The sequence below is a fragment of the Alligator mississippiensis genome, chromosome 2 (assembly GCF_030867095.1).
Source record: "Alligator mississippiensis isolate rAllMis1 chromosome 2, rAllMis1, whole genome shotgun sequence".
In the NCBI taxonomy this organism is placed as follows: Eukaryota; Metazoa; Chordata; order Crocodylia; family Alligatoridae; genus Alligator; species Alligator mississippiensis.
Genome location: NC_081825.1, coordinates 80033423 through 80052540, shown reverse-complemented (window position 1 = coordinate 80052540; position 19118 = coordinate 80033423). Strand labels below are relative to the sequence as shown.

Below are 19118 nucleotides of genomic sequence, written 5' to 3'. Positions count from 1 at the left end.
TTCAGGCATAGGGAGAGTATGCTGGTGTTTTCTATTCTCCTGGATGGAATAGAAGCTAATATGCAAAACGGAGATGAGTGAGGATCACAGGCTAAGGGAGAGAATAGTTGTGAGACAGGTAGGTGGGGTTTCCTCCCCCCCTCCACCTACCTGTCTCACAACTATTGTCTCCCATTGCCTCTGATCCTCACTGCCATGAATTTGCATTTTCACAGACCTGCATTATGCATATTGGTTTCTATTCTATCCAGGAAAACACAAAACATCAGCAGGCTCTCCCTATGCCTGAAGAAGGGTGTTTGTGCCTGGAAGCTTGCAAAGAACAAATTTTCCAACTATTTAGCTGATCTAATAAACGATATCACGCTTACCCAAAAAACCTTGTCTGTCTTATTATTTCTTAGCATTCTTTCCGTTTTTTCTCTACGATTCACCCTTAAGATTTTAGAATTCATCATTCTCAGGGTGGTGTTACAAGTTACCTTTACACCATCATAAAGACACTAAAACACTCATTCACCCATTAAAAGATGTTGGCCTGTGCTAAATACTCTCTAAATATTTTAAAGATAAGCCAATTGCAGTGAGAATTATCTTTGATCTGTCTTACCCGGGTCATTCTAGGGTATTGTTAGTCAGCTCCAGGGACAGTCTTCCAGCATCCCAGAATGCATAACTCCCATTTCCACCCCCCAAACCTCTACTCCTCTTCCCCCTCAACACTGAGAGCAGTCATTCTGGGAAGTTAAGTGCAGCCATGAAGCTGGGAGAAGCCTCCATAGCTTAAGCGCAGATAGACCATAGAGTGGGGGGGAGCATGATTTCCCTGGCTCCTGGTCTCACTGGCTAGCTGCTCTGTGCTGAGAATGGAATTACTGTGTTACTGCAGCAAAAGCAGGGAGTCTGGGTTAGGGTGGCATGGCACCCTGGGGTGCCTTGAGTTCCTTTCAAGGATGTCACACATTGTTACAGTGTTAAGTTTATAAACATGATTCACAAGATAAACCCAGAGATTTCAAATAAGAATTCATAGTGTTAAAATCATTCTACCCTGTCGTGGCCTTTCTAAGTTCTTTGCAACAGAAGAATTGCTCTATAATATTTCTGTAGTAGAAAAATTGAGTTAAAACTAAGAGTTGGCATTTGAGTCTGTCACATGGTGCTTTGAGTCTACTGAGGTGTGCCTTGAGTAGCACCTTATCAAGTGTATTTAAATGCATCCAGTTCACTGGAGGTAAAAGGAGAGAGACAAACAGCTGCTACAAAGGCATAGACACCAAGTACCTATCAAACCCATGCTTTGCTCTTCTGTTGAAACTCTCATTTATTTATTTCAAAGCACTTTGCAAAGGAAGTTCAAAATCATCTCTCACATTGGGAAACTGGCAGAGAGGCTTCTCCACTCCACACAATAAGCTAGCAGCAGAACCGGGGCCAGATTTCAGCTCTCCTGACTGATGGATCAGAGCATGAGCTAGGCAATATTATTTCTGACCTGTTTGGTTTCTGTCACCATGTGAACAATATCAAGAACGGGATGATGGTATGGAGAACTTTTTCATTCCCTCCAGGGTGCAGTCATGGCATGTGGGTAGAAGTTTTCCCTGTTTCTGCCTGTGCTATACCTACTGTGTGGGTAAATTACTGTGTGGATAAATTCAGAATTTCTATCCTTAGGGTAGTGTTTCTTAACCTGTGGGTCATGACCCAAAAGTGGGTTGCAAGAGTATTTGAAAGGGTCACAACAGAAAAACGTGGGAAAACATGGCTTTCCCCTTGCAGGATGGCAGCATTCAGCCTGCAAGGGGCTGTTTGGGGGTGCAGAGGGCAAGACGCAGGGGGCACCACGTGTATGCACACACTTGCATGTGGCAGCCAGGCAGAGCAGACTGCAGCTCCCATAGCTGCATGCAGGTAAGTCTATGTGGTAGGAGGCCATAGATGACACATTGGGAGGGTGGGGGAGAGGCACAAGCAATGCATCAGGAGGTGGAGCCTGTGCCTCCCCCCAGAATTGTATGGGGCTGCAGCCTGGCCAGACCAGCACCGGCAGGAGACTCATCCATGGCTCAGTGGGTGGGTCCCAGTGTGGGAGGGTGGCAGCTGGGCCATGGCAACAGGGTAGAACTGTAGCCTGACGCACAAGTGGCTGGAGGCAGAAGGAGCTGTGAGCAGCATGGGTCCTCCCTCTGCTAGTCCTCATGAAGCTGGCAGTGCAGCTGGTATGAGGTTCATGGCAGTGGCAGCAATTAGTCTCGCTGCCCCACTCCACCCTCCTGTGCTGGGACCCACCTGCTGGGCCACAGAAGTAGCTCCTGCTGGTCTGGCCAGACTGCAGCTCTGTGCTTCACAAATCTTGAGGGGGGCACATGCCCCCATGTGCCCCACCCCACCCCTAGCTCCACACACTGTGGGGCTAAGGTGTGAGGGGCACCAGCAGGGCCAGGGAGCTGTGAGTTGGAACTTGCCATTGATGCTGACAAATGGGTCCTTGTACAAAAAACATTGAGCACCACTGCCCTAGAGCACCTTTAACCAGCATTAAATTAATCAGAGAAATAACATTCTCTTTGCTGAAGCTTTCTGTTCCCTTCAGAGGTGAGCAGCCAATAGTGGTGAAAGAACAGGTTAGGGACTCTTTAGAAAAGCTGGGCATATACACAAGTCCCTGGGGCTGGATGGGATGCACCCAAAAGTGTTGAGGGAGATGCAGGCTGCAGATTGTGGTTCTGCCTTGCCTCTGGACCATGCTGTCACTGCCACAAGATCTTACTTGGAGCATGTAGTTGCAGATCATGGCTTTGCCTTGGCTCTGGACCATGCTGTCACCACCACAAGATCCCAGCTGGGCTCCAAAGTAGCTCCATGTCCTGCTGTGCACCCTGCTAGCAGGGGTGGCACTAAGGGAGGATTTGAGGGGCTATAGTCACCCCAAAATTTCCCATAGCCCCCCCCTAGTTACCCCTCCCAGTGGCGCTGCTGCTGCTGTTCCCACTGCCTGCCCTGTAAAGATGATGGCAGCTGAGCCCACCCTGCTCCTGCCCACAGCGCAGCCTCTACTCAGCCCCACCTCAACTCCCTGCAGTGGGAAGAGGCTGGCACTGCTGCTGCTTGCCAGTGCTGCTGGGGCCAGTCTCCATGGAAACCCTGGCCCTGCGCTGTCACAGTGCAGCTGTTGCTGGGGTCTCCATGGAAGCTGGCCCCAGCCATGCAGGCAGAGGCTGCTGGGAAATGGAGTCCACTGCTGGCCAGATCCAACTCGTGGGCCAGACATTGCTCACCCCTGCTCTAGTTGAAGTTGGCACACCAGTATATTTCCTTGTACCATATTCATTATCACCTTTATTTATGTCTTTCTATACTCTAGATCTTGTTTCTTATGTCCTCTTCAGGCCTCTGGCTAATGCAACCATCAGCAAATGAAACATTCATTTTCTTGTCAATAAAGGTATAATTATACAATTACATTCCACAGAAGTTGATGGGGAAAGTTCTTCTTTCTCCTTGGGAATATTCCCCCCTGTTATTGGAAAACAGTTAGGGATATTGGTCAAGTCCAAAAACACTACACATCTATTTACATATAAATGTATATTAACGCCCACATCTTTTACTTAAGCGGAGCCTGGTCTTCATGTTAGTTTTGGTTTTGTTTTGCTCTTTAGATTTTCAAGTTTCAGATCATGCTTACTTGTGATGATAACATGTGTGTTTGGAAGATATCATAAAAATGTACAAAGACAACACTACTGCACTTAGAAAAACCTCATCTTGGATTTCAGTTTCTCATTCCGCATAGGGAAAAAAAGCCCCTCATATTAGATTCAAGTACAAGTGGAGATGGAAAGGGGTAGCAGCTATAGGTCTGACCCCAAGCCCAGGGTCTGAGTTGAAGCCACAGCTGCTGCCCCCTTCTGCCACTTGTCCTCCTTTGCCTCTCCTCTCCTCCCTCTCCCCCCTCCTCTCCCCCCCATGCTTACTTCTCTGTTGCAGCTCTGGCTCTGGCTGGAGCCAGGAGCATGGAGCACATGCTACCTCTGACCTCTACCCAGCCATGCAGTGACAGTGGCAGCTCTGGTCTTGGCTTTGGAACCAGGGCTGAGACTGGACCTCAGGTTTAGTCACCACAACTACTGCTGCATGGTTGGGTCAGGGCTTGAGGTAGTACATGTTCTATGTCCCACATGGAGCAGGAGCTGAGCTAGAGCTGATGCTATGTTGGGAAGGCAAGTGGTGATTGTGGGGTATCGGCAGCATGGGGGTGGGGGGATGTATACACCAGGGGAAACAAGTGGTGGACAGGTTCCAGAGAATGCAGGCACTGCAGGGAGGGGCAGGCATCAAGGGGCTCATGCATGGGGGGGCAAGTGGCAGAAAAAGCCAGGTGGTGGTGGTGGAGAAAGTATGGGGGATATATGTAGCAGAGGGGGAAGTGGCAGGGACAAGGTACAGGGGGACACAGGCACCATGGGGAACAAGTGGCAGCAGGGGCAGGCACTGTAGCAAATCTAATTATTGGGTCTTGAATTCAAAGTTTTCTTTGTTTCAGGTAAATACAGTAAGTGCAGTGAGAACAAGTTTGTAATAATTATTGCAACACAGTTTAACTCTTTTTTCAGAACAGCTTGTCTCAAAGAAAAACAAATGACAAAGTACTTGAACTTTCAAACTGTTACTATTTTATATTATGACAGGCTAGCTGGTAGTGACCTAGCCCAGGGGTTTTGAAGGGGTAAAAAATGATTGGAGGACTTGGGATTCCCTTTCCTCACCAATCAGGCCGCAGAGGGGTGCCTCATGTCCCCTGATTGGCCCCTTGGGTCACCTGGAGGGGGATAAAAGGGGCAGCACGGCTGACTCCGGGAAGAGACCAGTGAGGGACCATGAGGAAGGAGCTTCAAAGAGCTGAACCAGCGGGGCAGAAGCAGTTGCCCCAGAACAGTCTGAAGGAGTGGGACCTGCAGGGAGCAGTTGGACCCTCAGCAGCACGGCATGTGGCCGGCAGGAGAGGCTTCCTGCTGGGCTCCAGGATCCCCTACGAGAGGCTGTGGCCAGCAGGAAAGGCTTCCTGTTTCAGCAAGGATCTGAGCAGCGACCTGAGGGGTTCCCAGCTTGGCTTCCAGGTCCTCTAATCAGAGACCAGGCAGCTCAACATGAGGCCGGGGCTCCAGGAAGGTCAAGACCCCTAGCAGCTTGAAGCAGTATCAACACTGGTGGCTGTGTGGCAGTGTTCCTTCTTTCCACATGGGAGATCCAAGTTCAAGTCCCAGCTTTGGTGACTTGGGGTGAGTGAGCTAATAAGGAAAAAATTCCTCTTGCAGTGAAAAGGGGCCATTGTGTTTTCCTCCCTTTCCAGGTACCTAGGCCCTGTATTTCTTTGTCTTTTGTATTTTGTGCCATTTTATATTTCCCCAACCAGTATTGTTTGCTCTGCTGTTGTGTTTCATACTTTGTTAACCCTGTCTTTTGTCAGTGATTGTAAGTGTCTAACCTTTGTTGAAGCCTGCCCCTTGGGGCATTGTAGTGCCCACTATACCCCCTGATCATGCCTGTTATGTTCCCAGTATTGTTCCCTCATTAAAAAGGTATATGGTTAAGTCCCCAGTGGTGGTCTGGCTCTGCTCTATAGGGGGAGGAGAGTCCCTACACCTCCCACAGCGCTTGTGCACCTGCTTTGATTCCTTCAATTGGAGAGGGGGTACCTTTTGGAGTACTGCCTGGGTTACAATATAGCCAATAAAGAGGGCAAAATATGTTGCTTGGACTAAAGAAACAGGGTAGCACTGAATAATAAGGATGGAGACAGTTGCTGCTGCAACAAGAGGAAGCTGGAGATAGGTTTCCTATTACACGAAAAGGTTTGAGATTTCATAAGCTTTCTAGTTCTATGTCAAGTGATCTTTTAAAGATTTTGGAGACCTTGCTTATTATCCTAATCAATTTGTTAGGGTACTGATGTTGAATGTGGGAGAGCTTACATTCAAGTCCTTCCTCAAATCAATATATACATATAGAAAGGGAATATCTACACTTCACAAGTCATCATAGCTGAATGACCTTATATTTCCTTGCATAATACATGCCTCCAAATAAAAATGCACTTGTTTTTGAAAAGGCAGAATTAAGAAAAAAAAGTTTTTTTCCAGAGTTATGAATGCACAGAGCAGAGAAAGAGGCTAAGCTTCTGCTGACTCAACTTCCCTTTCCTGCTTAACCAAAAGCTGAAGCCTTAGCTCGTGTTGAAGACTAGTCTTCATTGGTGAATATATGTTTTTGAAAATAGCTACAAACATTTTACAAAGCTGTGAAGTAATAGAAGAGAAACCAGGAGTAGCCTGGTTTCTGTTCTGAAGACAGAAAAATTGCCAAAAGAAAGGTTTGTTTGATTAGTGGAATATGAAGACTATTAAAAGAAGCAAGATAATAGTTAATACTTGTGGACGAAAGAACAATTGCCACTAAATTAATTGACTTGCTTAGCTGCCTGAATAGAAATGCCACTGCTGCTGAGAGCAGGAATCAAAGCAGGTGCTTTTATTCCAGGCAGAAAATCAATTGCAAGGAAATAAGGTAATTTAAGATCTGCACCACAATTTTGAGGGGCTTGTGCAGTTTCAGTAACAGAGATTTAGAGATCAACTCCTAAATAGTACTCATTGTTTTGGAGTCTCCCTTGAGATGTGGGAGGCACACTATGGACTTGAACTTGAGTCCCTTGTCCCTTGTGGGCATCTTAGTTTGGACTATTCCAATCATGGGTGCATCACTTATGTTCTCCTTTCCCCCTGCTCCCAGAAACTTTCCCAATAAATCTGCTTCCTTACCACAAAAGATTCAGTTTTCCAATTGGACAACTTTCCAATGGCATTTTTTTTTTTTGCTGACAAATTCTGCCATTGGAAAATTCCCAGTCAAGTTGTTGAGGTCTCTGGGCAGCTGTACCATCCCTTTCTTACCTCTGCAGTGCTACCACATGAATTCTGTAGGGCCAGTAGGTTAATTTTATTCTATCTGCCCACAGCACAGGCATGACAGCGTTGTCGGAAAAACAGCAGTCCAGATGTATTATTGTTCTGCTCTATTTTCAGGATATCTGGCACCAGTTCAATGATGTGAAAATGTACTGTGTTCTAAACCTTGATACACATGACAGACCAAGACTAATGGTTTCCTTTAAATCTGGGCCTGAATACCATTGTTGGCTTTGAAAATTCCAAGAAATGCAATTTCACTTTTAAAGCACTATAAATTTATTACTTGTTGTACACCGAAGAAATAATCTCATGGGAAATGAGCATAAACCTATAATATTTTCATTAACAATCTGTTTTCATCATTGCCTTAATCCACATTTACTATTGTGGAATTTGATTTTGCATTATAACATACCATAAAATCATATTAACTATGTATCAGTATCAAAGTATCAGTTTGCTTGGTTAGGTCCTTTCAGTTTAATTAAATCAAACAAGAATAGACAGTTCACTTATTGTCACCCACCAAAGAAGCAACCAGTAGCAATTTTGCTCTCGTGTTTTTATTCATTCATGCTTATCTTTTTTACCTCTCCCTCTGGCATGTCAGTGCCAAGCAACTACAGAAATACTATTAAATAAGCAAACTATATGCTAACCTACTTTTATATTTTTTCCTCTGTTCTCCATCTCCCTCTTTATTTGATGGTATAACAGCTACATTGCAAGGACCACCTCTCACAGTGCAACCTTTCAAAATGTGCAGGAAAAAAACAGTACTGTGTGTTAACATACAAGTATAAAGTAACAGGCCAGTCACTTTGCATCAAAATTCTTACAGTTTACACAACTTTTCAGCAGAACCATGGTTTACCCAGACTAACTAAAATGTATAATTTTGTGGGGGGAGGGGAAGAGAACCTCTGCAGTTGTCATTTCAAGGGTTTGAAATGGATCTCATTTTTCATTTTTTAACATAATATAGGCTTTTATTTTACAAATGTATATGTGGCTGTTTAGATTGTTCTTTGGTTTTCCTCCCTGCCATCAAGATGGGATCATCACTCTTATTAGAGTAGAGTGACTGGTCACTTGCACATCTACAAATAACAGATAGCTGAAGTGAATAGGTCAAACAATCCACTAGCTGAAATAAGCCTGTTCACAGGTAATTTACAAAGAGAAATAATGAAGGAAATGTGTCCAAATTAATTATTTGCTAGGAATACTTATGATAATAAGTATTAGAGTACTTTTCAGGGCTTAAATGAAGTATAATCCACTGTTTTCTAAAAAGGACTTGCATATTCTCAGATGAAAGGCATTATTATAATGTTATATGACTGATCAGAAGGACATACAAAAAACTAGAACTCTTGGTTCCAAAATGATACCTTTTATTAGATCATTTGGTTCCAAAACGATACCTTTTGGTCTAATGAAAGGTATCATTTTGGAACCAAGAGTTCTAGTTTTTTGTATGACTTTTTGTCTCAGACCAACATGGCTACCAAGTACACCCCTGGAACATATGACTGATCAAACACTTCATAGTACCACAGTAGAACAAAATTTTTTGGGCCATTTTTAAATGACCATTATGCCGCAATACATTTCCCATTACTTATTGTACAATTCTACCAGTAAAAAAAAAAAAAAAAAGGTCAATCACCTCTCTTGGAAATCCACTTTTTAATCAGAAATGTGGAATTAGTCTTAGAAGTGCATCAATTCTGGAAGACTTTATATAGCCCCTAAACTCTAATGCTAAGTATAGATATTCAAAAAGCCCCTGGTGGGAGCACTCTAACTTATCACACTTTGCTCAAAGTGTCATAAGTTAGAGCAGGAATCAACTGAACAGATGTTTTCTGTCTGGTGGGGGTGAGGTGAGAGAGGCTTGCAGCCTGCCCTCACTGGCTTCTGGGGGTGCTTCTGCATCCATCCCTGGAGGCTGCCAGAGTGGCCCCTCTCCCCAGCCCTGCCACCCCCACCAACTGGTGACTGTCAGTAGTAGCTGGGGGGGAAGAGAGGAGAAATGGAGACCCTCCAAAACAAGGGCCCCCCCACAACTTGCTGGCTGGTGTCTTGGGGGGCAGGCTGGGTCTCGTCTGGGAGGGTCCCTCCCTGCCCAATGGCCTCCTGACAGCTGCAGTCAGCAGCTGCAGTGAAGCATGGACAGGCCAGGGTTGCTGTAGGGGAAGGGCTTGGGGTTCTGTGTCCCTGCAGCAGCCCTGGTTGGGCAGCACTGCGGTACTCCCTGGCTGGGGCTGGTTTAGGGACACAGACCCCAGAGCTCTTTGTCCACAGTGTCATCCCCGCCCCCCCCCCACTCCCCCTGCCCTAGCCAAGTAGTGGTGTGTCGCAGCTTGGCGAGGGCAGCTGCCAAAAGAGAGACCCCAGAATACTTCTCCTGAACCCTCTCCTCCCCTGGCTGGGTTGTGGGAACAGAATCTCCCTTCCCTTACCCCACACATCTGCCAGATTGCAGAGGGGCTCAGATCAGTGACAGCGGGGGTGGGTGGGGGGAGGCAGGGCAGTCTGGCACTCAAGCAGAGCACAAAAGCTCTGCCCAAGGCTAGAGCGCAGCCCTGCACAACACTGCCTGGGATGAAGGTGATTGTGTTCTACGTTAACTCTCAATGAGATCTGGTCCAGATGTTTGATAAAGTGCTTGAACAGAAAGTGCTTTAGGTTAGTATACATCCATCCAGGGTTAATTTAGAGTGGGATCAACCATTTTTAAAGCACTTTATATGACATAAACATCTGTTCTGTTATGGCTTTCTACTTGTTTAAAGCCTATTAAGTATGTACCTAGTCTTAGGCTGTACCTGTAATGCCTGTACCTAGCCTTTACTCCCAGCATTTACTGGTATCTATGGGCGCATCTACACATCACCCTATGGTGACGTAGCAATGTGCTACATCTCCATATGGTGTGCATAGTGAACACATGGGTCTAAATGTGATTGGCAGCTATGTCACTGTAGCGGTGTGCTACCCCAGTATAGCACGCCACTACAGCAATGTAGCAGCAAAATCTAACTGTGCACCACACGCATGGTGTAACTGCCCATAATACACCATGTGGCGATGTGTAGACATGTCTTGTGAGTAACAAAAATTTAACATCAGCATCAAGTTTCAGTATTTTATAGATATAATCAAGTTAGACACATTAGTTTTCATGACCTGCTAATTTAATAATTACTAATGTGGAAACAACTATGCAAATCATATAACGTATGCAAATAAGACCTCTGTGGAGAATGCCTTCTTTATGCTTATAGGCTAGTGAAGGAATTGGGCATAAGCAAAAAAGTTTGAATTACAAGGCTAAAATTTTATATACAAAGATGCTGTTGTCTACTTCACTTGTATTGCACATGGACATAAACATAAATGCAAAAGACTTATTTTAAATGTTCACAATATTGTTATTTATTCAATTTTACTTGTTATAACCTTTTTTGATAACATTACTGTGTACAAGCACAAAAAAAGGGTAAAGGTCTTAGAAGTTATATTGATAAACTATGTGTGGATCCCACAGCTGGCATAAAATAACTTGTTTAGGCTGTAAAAATATATTAGCATGTCATGTTATCTTCATAAATTCTTCTAACACATAAGGTGGGTAGGGGTCCCCTGAATCCCAAGACTCATTACCATTTCTGCTTGCTATTACCATTCATCAGCTGCTTTGTCATATATTGCAGGCACATGCTAAGGGTTGAAGCATTATAATTCTGGAGGGGTAGATACTGAGTGAGTTATTAACTGTGGCAGACAGCCTTGTTCCCAAACACTCTTGAGAAGGTTCTTTGCTAAGAAAAGCAAAAGTCACAATGGTATTTTATACCTTTGGGATGCTAAGAGGTTCTGAATGCAGACTATGGGTTTTCGTCCACTCCATCCCAAACAATGTGTTAATCATTAATTGTACTTTTCAGAGTTTTATAGAAATTCAACAATGACAATTCAAGCATTTCAAAACATTTTCAAGTCTTGATAGGACAAATCCCTTAAGTTTCTGCCTGCTTTGCTTACATTTGCCATCTGACTGTACCCATTACTTGTGAGAAGGCTCTAGGATCTATTCCTCACATTATGCATGAAATTCTGAATCCACTGAAGTGAATAAAAATCTCTGGCATTGGTTTTAATGGTGAAAGAATTAGGCTTGACTTTAATATAAACATGATACAGCTTTTCTTAAATATACTATTTTAGAAATGCAAGAATTGTGCAGTAGAATAGTTAATGAAAATCTTTTCATATGAACAGTTTTCAGGAAAATGTCAGCTTTTTTGTATTTTATAACAAAAGCAAATTTGGGAGCGAAACAATACTATATATAACATTCTTATAACTGAAGCATCTGAGTTCCTACTTATTTGACAATTAACAATTCCTACTTATTTGAATATCACTTGGGAGGGGTTATAGACAGAAAAATATTCAACAAGAAATAGTAGGATTAATAGAAAAATAGCAGTCAAAAAGAAAACATAGATCTGATTTTGCAAGTTAGACCATGTGAGTAGCTCCCATTGACGTCAAGGGGATTTTTACATAAAGAATATTTCCAGGGTATACTTCACTTTCCACATCAATCATGATACATAACTCTTTGCAGAGCTCACATGCTTTTAGACTACATTGTGTGTTACATGAACACATTTTTATCTCCATTATTTATATACTCTGATTATAATTTTGTTCCCCTTCCACATCGAAACAAAGGCAGAAAAGACATCCCTGTATTTAAGTTTTCTACATTTTCTTTCCACTGAAGTTAAGAGCTTTGTGCTAAAGCTGAGAGCAGAAGCGAGTGAGACAATCACTGGAAATTACTCTGTTAACTGAGAGGCCATTCCTACAAAAGATGAAGACAATTGAGACTGCATGGGCTTAAGGTTTCATGTTGTAACTCCTATTTACAGAATCAAGATTTAATAAGAAATTTGGGGTTAGAGCATTGCTTTTTTATCTGCCCTGATCAAAGTCATTTAGTTCATACGCGCTTTATTCCCTCAACCACTTTGTGAGACTTCCTAGAGCTAGTGATGATCTAATCCTTTAGACAGGTAACTAATTTTCTTAGATCTTCACTTTGCAGAGTGGGAGTGGTGCAGATCCTAACTTTAAATGTGCTACTTTTTCTATTCCATCATCCATATTATTCTTGACAACAGATAAAAGTTATTTAATTTCTGTGCATCAAAGTATTTTGCTTTAGCTTCTATGACATTTGGAAAAGATGCTTAAAGCCATGCTTTATAATCAGATTGGAAGGCAACAAATCTCTCTCACTCTCTATATATTGGATTATGTCAAAGATTAGCTCCTATTTAAGCAACACTGTACAAAGTTTTCCAAAGGATTTTCTTTTCAAACTACTACCACATGTGTTTCTCTATTTAAACAGCTTACACATTGGATATATGAGATTGATGGATGACATTTGTTCCAGCCATTTTGCGAGTCATTTATTCATTAGAAGGTTAGGTTAAAAATGTATTCATGTTATTTATGAAATGATTGGCAAAGTAATTCATTGATCCTCATTCCAAGTTTCTGGTTAGAAACAACTGCAGTAACAAAAAATATATGAGACCATTATAATATAAATATAGATTTCTTCAATGAATCAGGATACATGCAAGTGTTCTGCATCTCCTGTTTTACAAGGCCTATACATCACATGCAGTTCCCATTTAAATAAGCCACCCAAGTAATTGATTTTCTAAATTTTCTTCCATATCCAACATTACAACGTTCTCACTGACTCTTTAGACTTACTAAATATTGCCAAAATTGTAAATATGCTGGAAAACTGAAGCAAGGCCTCTCACATACATACCAGTCAAGAGAACTATCTCTCAAGCAAAGTCTGCCATTAGCTATCTATCCCAGCCACTGTCAGCATGTGGATGAGGATAACCGAATGAAGTTAAATCTGGGCAGAATGACATTACATTAGAGGTAGGGCTGGCTGGAGTACAAATATTTCTGAGGTTTTGGAATTTGATTTTGTTCCACAGAAGCCTTTTCAATATTTTCCTTGAGAAAAGGAGTTTGAGTCCTAAGTACAGTCATTAGCCTGAGGGTTAGGAACATGTGGGGAAGCTTTTTTTCTGCATTGTTAATTGTCAAAAAGTAGGAGCTCAGAGCAAAGGCTTGAACCAGGGACCTTAAACACCTGACTATTGTGTATTCTGGATTAGAACTGGCTCTCATATACTTACTATACATCTCCCTTCCCACCTTTCTCCTCATCCTGAAACAACGTGACCTTTCCAGCAAAAGTTTTGTCAAAACCAGTAATTGTCATGAAAAGTTTCATTTTTGACTAATCAGGATTTTATGGTGAGAAACTAGTTGGTCAAAAAGGTCCTGAGCACTTAAATTGGTAGACAGAGGAAAACACTGTACTTTGCATCTAGTCAATAGTGACATTTGAATCTCCCATTATAACTTTTGGAGCAAGAAGTTCAGTAAATTTCTATGTACAGCTATCTGGGAGGTTGTCCTTCATGTTGGCTGATGATCTTCTTCTGGATTTAATTTTGCATTGCTATCTTAACTTTAAGTTTGCTAGTATAAGAGAGCTTGAAACCACCTGCACTGAAAAAACATCCATTGGCACAGAACCTCTCTCCACCTTCTTAGCATCACCCAGCTTATATCATCCCCATACTGTTTTCTTCTTTATTTCCACTGAACAAATTATCGAGTTTAAGTTATTGGTCTTTATTTTCTGATTATGTCATGACTATACCACAGCTAGAGCAGATCCCAGGGAGGATGAGGCTGGGTACCCACCCAAGTCTGCAGAAATAATCCATAACTGGAAGTTTAACAGTGAGGCAACTTCAGACTTTTTCCTAGTACCTGCTCTTGAGCCCATCTTCAGCAGGTCTGAGAGCAGCCAGTCTTGGAGCAGGTTCATGGGTGAACTTCTAATTTTGTAACACAAGAGTGGATTGAGGTGTTTTCAGTCCCATGCTCTACTATGGGACATGCTGCTGCTGAGTAGAGACAGACTCTCAGTGAGATGAACCTTGAAGTGAACAACTACCTCACTTTTCAAGACATAATCTTCCTTTGATAGAGTATTGCTTTAGGAATGGTGTAACTTTATATCTCAAGGGTGAACTTTATAATATGGTGAGATAGCCCATTCTCAGAAAATGGCTTTAGACTGCAAATCACTTTTGCAGGAAGAGCATTTCAGACTTAAAAAGTAAAACCTGTCTTTAACTTGGGCTCCCCACAAAGTGACACATAACTTCATAATTAATCATGCTGTTGGTCCACTAAGAGATATCACTTAAAAAAATCCTTTCCTCTCACATTTCCTGGACTATCAGGACTACATCACTCCAACACTAACAACACTTTATAAGAATGTAAAGAGGTTAAAAGAAACATGGAAGAAAGAAATAAAAGAAATTAATAAGTTACTCCCATCTGGGGCATAGGGAATAGAAACTTTTGGTCATTGTAAGCCATTCTGTATTTATATTTAGTAGAAGATACTGTTGTGAGCATGGTCATGAGGCATAGATAACCTCGTGATGTATAAGGCTATGGAAGCAACAGAATGAAGGTGCAGATATGAAACAACTCACTGAAAAGAATTAAAAGGGAGAAAGGAAAAGGCTAAAACAATCAAGATGATTACAATTATGATAAAAGCAGCTTATGGAAGTGTTAATTCTTGATTGCTCATTTTCACGTTTTTGCCATTTAATATATGTGGAAACAGGCAGGTGCCAATTGTGAAGGTTTCCAAAAAGTGCTAATAAAAACCATCTCCAGTGGTTTGGGAATGGAAATGCATAAAAGAAAATATTATTAGTGGGGATTTGTTGGCAATAAAGTTTTGTATTACATTGTAACAGGGAGTATAATAATTCTAACATTTTACTATCTCATTTTGGGGAAAAATGGTTGCAAGAAGCAGACAAACTCACTTTTTTTCTCTTGTAGTTCTGGACCCTTTCCCCCACTATAGGAGATCCTTCTACCCTGCAGAAGACTTGCATGGCTGTTTCTCTTATTGTGGTCCAGTAGGACTCCTCCAGTGAGTATAGTTGGCAGTTGAAAATCCAGATCATCTTTTGGAGCTCATGGGCCTGAATATGCTGCAAGGATCTCTGATATTTTTTTCACTTGTTCAATAGATGAATTGCTAAGTGAAGTTATGAAGATGTTATGTAACTAGAAAATCATGTATTTGAGAAACTACTATATGGATCTTATAGATTCATAGATTCATAGATGTTAGGGTCGGAAGGGACCTCAATAGATCATCAAGTCCGACCCCCTGCATAAGCAGGAAAGAGTGCTGGGTCTAGATGACCCCAGCTAGATACTCGTCTAACCTCCTCTTGAAGACCCCCAGGGTAGGGGAGAGCACCACCTCCCTTGGGAGCCCGTTCCAGACCTTGGCCACTCAAACTGTGAAGAAGTTCTTCCTTATGTCCAGTCTAAATCTGCTCTCTACTAGCTTGTGGCCATTGTTTCTTGTAACCCCCGGGGGCGCCTTGGTGAATAAATCCTCACCAATTCCCTTCTGTGCCCCCGTGATGAACTTATAGGCAGCTACAAGGTCGCCTCTCAACCTTCTCTTGCGGAGGCTGAAAAGGTCCAGTTTCTCTAGTCTCTCCTCGTAGGGCTTGGTCTGCAGGCCCTTGACCATACGAGTTGCCCTTCGCTGTACCCTCTCCAGGTTATCCGCATCCTTCTTGAAGTGTGGCGCCCAGAATTGCACGCAGTACTCCAACTGCGGTCTGACCAATGCCCTATAGAGGGGAAGTATCACCTCCCTGGACCTATTTGTCATGCATCTGCTGATGCATGATAAAGTGTCATTGGCTTTTCTGATGGCTTCGTCACACTGCCGGCTCATGTTCAACTTGGAGTCCACTAGGACTCCAAGATCCCTTTCCACCTCTGTGCCACCCAGCAGGTCATTCCCTAGGCTGTAGGTGTGCTGGACATTTTTCCTCCCTAGGTGCAGCACTTTGCATTTCTCCTTGTTGAACTGCATCCTGTTGTTTTCTGCCCACTTGTCCAGCCTATCCAGGTCTGCCTGCAGCTGTTCCCTGTCCTCCGGCGTGTCCACTTCTCCCCATAGCTTTGTGTCATCTGCAAACTTGGACAGAGTACATTTCACTCCCACGTCCAAGTCGCTGATGAAGACATTAAAGAGTATCGGTCCAAGGACCGAACCCTGCGGGACCCCACTGCCCACACCCTTCCAGGTCGAGACCGACCCATCTACCACGACTCTTTGGGTGCGACCCTCTAGCCAATTCGCCACCCACCGGACTGTGCAGTCATCCACATCACAGCCTCTTAACTTGTTCACCAGCATGGGGTGGGATACCGTATCGAAGGCCTTCCTGAAGTCCAAGTATACGACATCCACCCCTCCTCCTGTGTCCAGGCGTTTCGTAACCTGGTCAGAGAAAGAGACTAGGTTGGTCAGGCACGATCTGCCCGCCACAAACCCATGCTGGTTTCCCCTCAGCATAATTTGTCCTGCCGGGCTCTCACAAATGTGAGCCTTGATAATTTTTTTCAAATACTTTACCAAGGATGGAGGTGAGACTGACCAGTAGAGATCCAGGAAATGGCTCCTTCTTGACTTATCATATATTACTATAGTGTAAGCCAGTTAATTTAATTGCATCTATTAATGTAGGCCTATTTCTCAAACACTGAATAAAGTGGCGATAACACACAAAGAGCAAGGAATTAAAATGAAGTATGCCACTCACATTTTTTAACAAGCTGTGTACATGAAATACTTGTTTGAGATGCATACTCCCATTTAACTTAAAGGACCCAGTTCTTATCTAAATCAAGGCCCCTTTTTCACCCCTCTGGCAAAATAAAGGGACAAATAGGTGAATTTATGCAGAACATTATGCAAATAGAAAAGGCTATAGCCGGATGGAAAATGAATCTGCAAGGAGAGCTGCTTCCTGTTCATCTGCATATACAATGTTCAGTTAAAATGGACACCTAGTATGTGCAAATAATACTGATAGCACTGAAAATATAATGCAGAAAAAGGCTACCTAATCCATCCCCTATCCACTCTCTAGTGACAGTTATAATTCCAATGTTTTGCACACAAACTTTGTTCACATATAAATGGATGCTTTGAAACCCACCCCCCCACACACACTTGGAAGATCTATAAAACTGTTAATTCTGTACCACCTAGTTTTTGTAAGCAGAGATACGGTTAAAAAATGGTAGCTTTGAAGTATTAAATTAAGTGTACAAATAGTACATTATAAGTTACTTCTAAGAAGTAGTTTGTTTAGTTTATTGAGGAACATTTAAGGATAGAGGAAATGAATAAGTATGAAGTACAGCTGGTGTATTAAAAGAGACCCTACAAGACAACTGCCAAATACCCTGCAGCAAAGAGGTTCAATAAAACGAATAGAAAAAAGCACCAGGATGCTTTCTTTATTGTAGCATTACCACAGTGTAATAAAGCAACCAAACATACAATAAACAAACACTGATCATATGTTACTGGACTGCTAATAAATCATACTGATGGCCTGCTGTTAAATGCAAATAGATTTGTGAACGGTAAGTAGAAAGTATGAGGAACATCTTAAATAGCTGGCATGTATCCTATTGAGAATAATGCCTTGCAGGAAGTAATCACTGTAAAATGATGGAAAAAAATCAAACTAATTTGATGACCTATTTGATACAGCTGGTGGGGGATCTGAACAGCGGACTTGACCTAGTGTTTACTACTCTATGAGGACTTCACCAACACCAATAAACTGGGTGTGAATTCTGTATGATGGCCTCTAATCAGTTCTGTATTACTCACTACATCATTAAGGGCTTAACCCAGGTGAAACTAGTCTCCATGGCTATCAACCCACACTAAATTGAAAAGAAAATAAGCTCTATGAACCACTTGGGATCTACAGCAACAGAAGCTTCTTGTGACTCTTGTGCGCAGTATTTCTCTTGCTGACCACACACTGCTGGATGTTGTACATACAGTCACCTTGTTGAGAAAGAAGATTGATTCTGATGATTTGATTCCTACAGTGCATATGGCACAGCCAGTGCTAGATTTAGACACAAGCTAAGCAAGCTATAGCTTAGAACCTCACATTATGAGGGGCCTCTAGGCATTGACTGCCAGACCGGAAATGATCGCAGACCGGCAAACCGCAGCCCCGCAAAACCAGGTGGAGCTGTCCTCCTCCTGCAGGGCCCATGGTTGAGGTTTGGCCCACCCCCCTGCCCGGGGGGTGGAAGTACCTTTACCTGTATTCCAGCTGGAAATTCTGGCTGTGGGGCTCCACACGGTGGTCCACAGTTTGCCAGGCTGTAGCCATGGTCACTTCCAGTCCGCAGTTTTCTGGGCCGCAGCATGGAAAGTTTGGGAACCCCTATCTTAGGGCCCCACCCTGTCATAATCCAGCCCTGGGCACAGCGGCTGTAGAGAATGTTGCCATGGGATTTTACTGAGCATTTTCAGAGAGTACCCAGACTTCCTGAAATGACAACAAATGGCTTGTTTAGATCATACAGTGAGTTAGTAGCAGAACTGAGAACAGAATCCCAATGTCTGCTTCCCAATGCCCTGCTCCAGCCAATGAAGTAATATATATATAAAAAGAAATTGCTATTTACATCTTCAGGGCCAAATCCAGCTGTGGTATAATTACATTGGCTTATGATGTCAGAAAACCTTGCAATTTATGGATGCAGCATCAGTTTATAAATTAAAGATTGTACTTGACAATGTGTGCTTTTGTGGGCTTAAAATGACTTCAAATAAATTCCTACAAATGCATAGGCCTCCTTCTTCTAGTGACTGGAATGCTTATAAAAATGTTGAGAGCTTCAGATTTTACTATTCAAGATATACTTCTATACTAAGCAAAATAAATTTCCCCATTAAAATTGACAAGCAAGTTAATGTATTCCATAAAATAATGAAAAGGATTACTGTGAATAAACTTTTGTACAGCTCTGAGGTTATAACTATATGGAATTTGCTTTTGTTGTGAATTCACTGGAACTTTTCAATGAATCTCTCTGAACTGCTCAGTTGTTCCAATAAAAGATAGCTCC

The 19118-nt window shown here is 42.6% G+C and overlaps 1 long non-coding RNA gene across 1 annotated transcript in view; it reads right to left on the bottom strand.

The window, feature by feature from the left end:
* LOC132248330 (uncharacterized) overlaps nt 1–18789 on the bottom strand; it is a 44128-nt gene extending 25339 nt beyond the window's left edge. Inside the window, exon 1 of the long non-coding RNA XR_009459504.1 lies at nt 18306–18789. This is a non-coding gene — a long non-coding RNA (uncharacterized LOC132248330). The remainder of the gene's footprint in view (nt 1–18305) is intronic.
* Between the last annotated feature and the right edge of the window lie 329 nt (nt 18790–19118).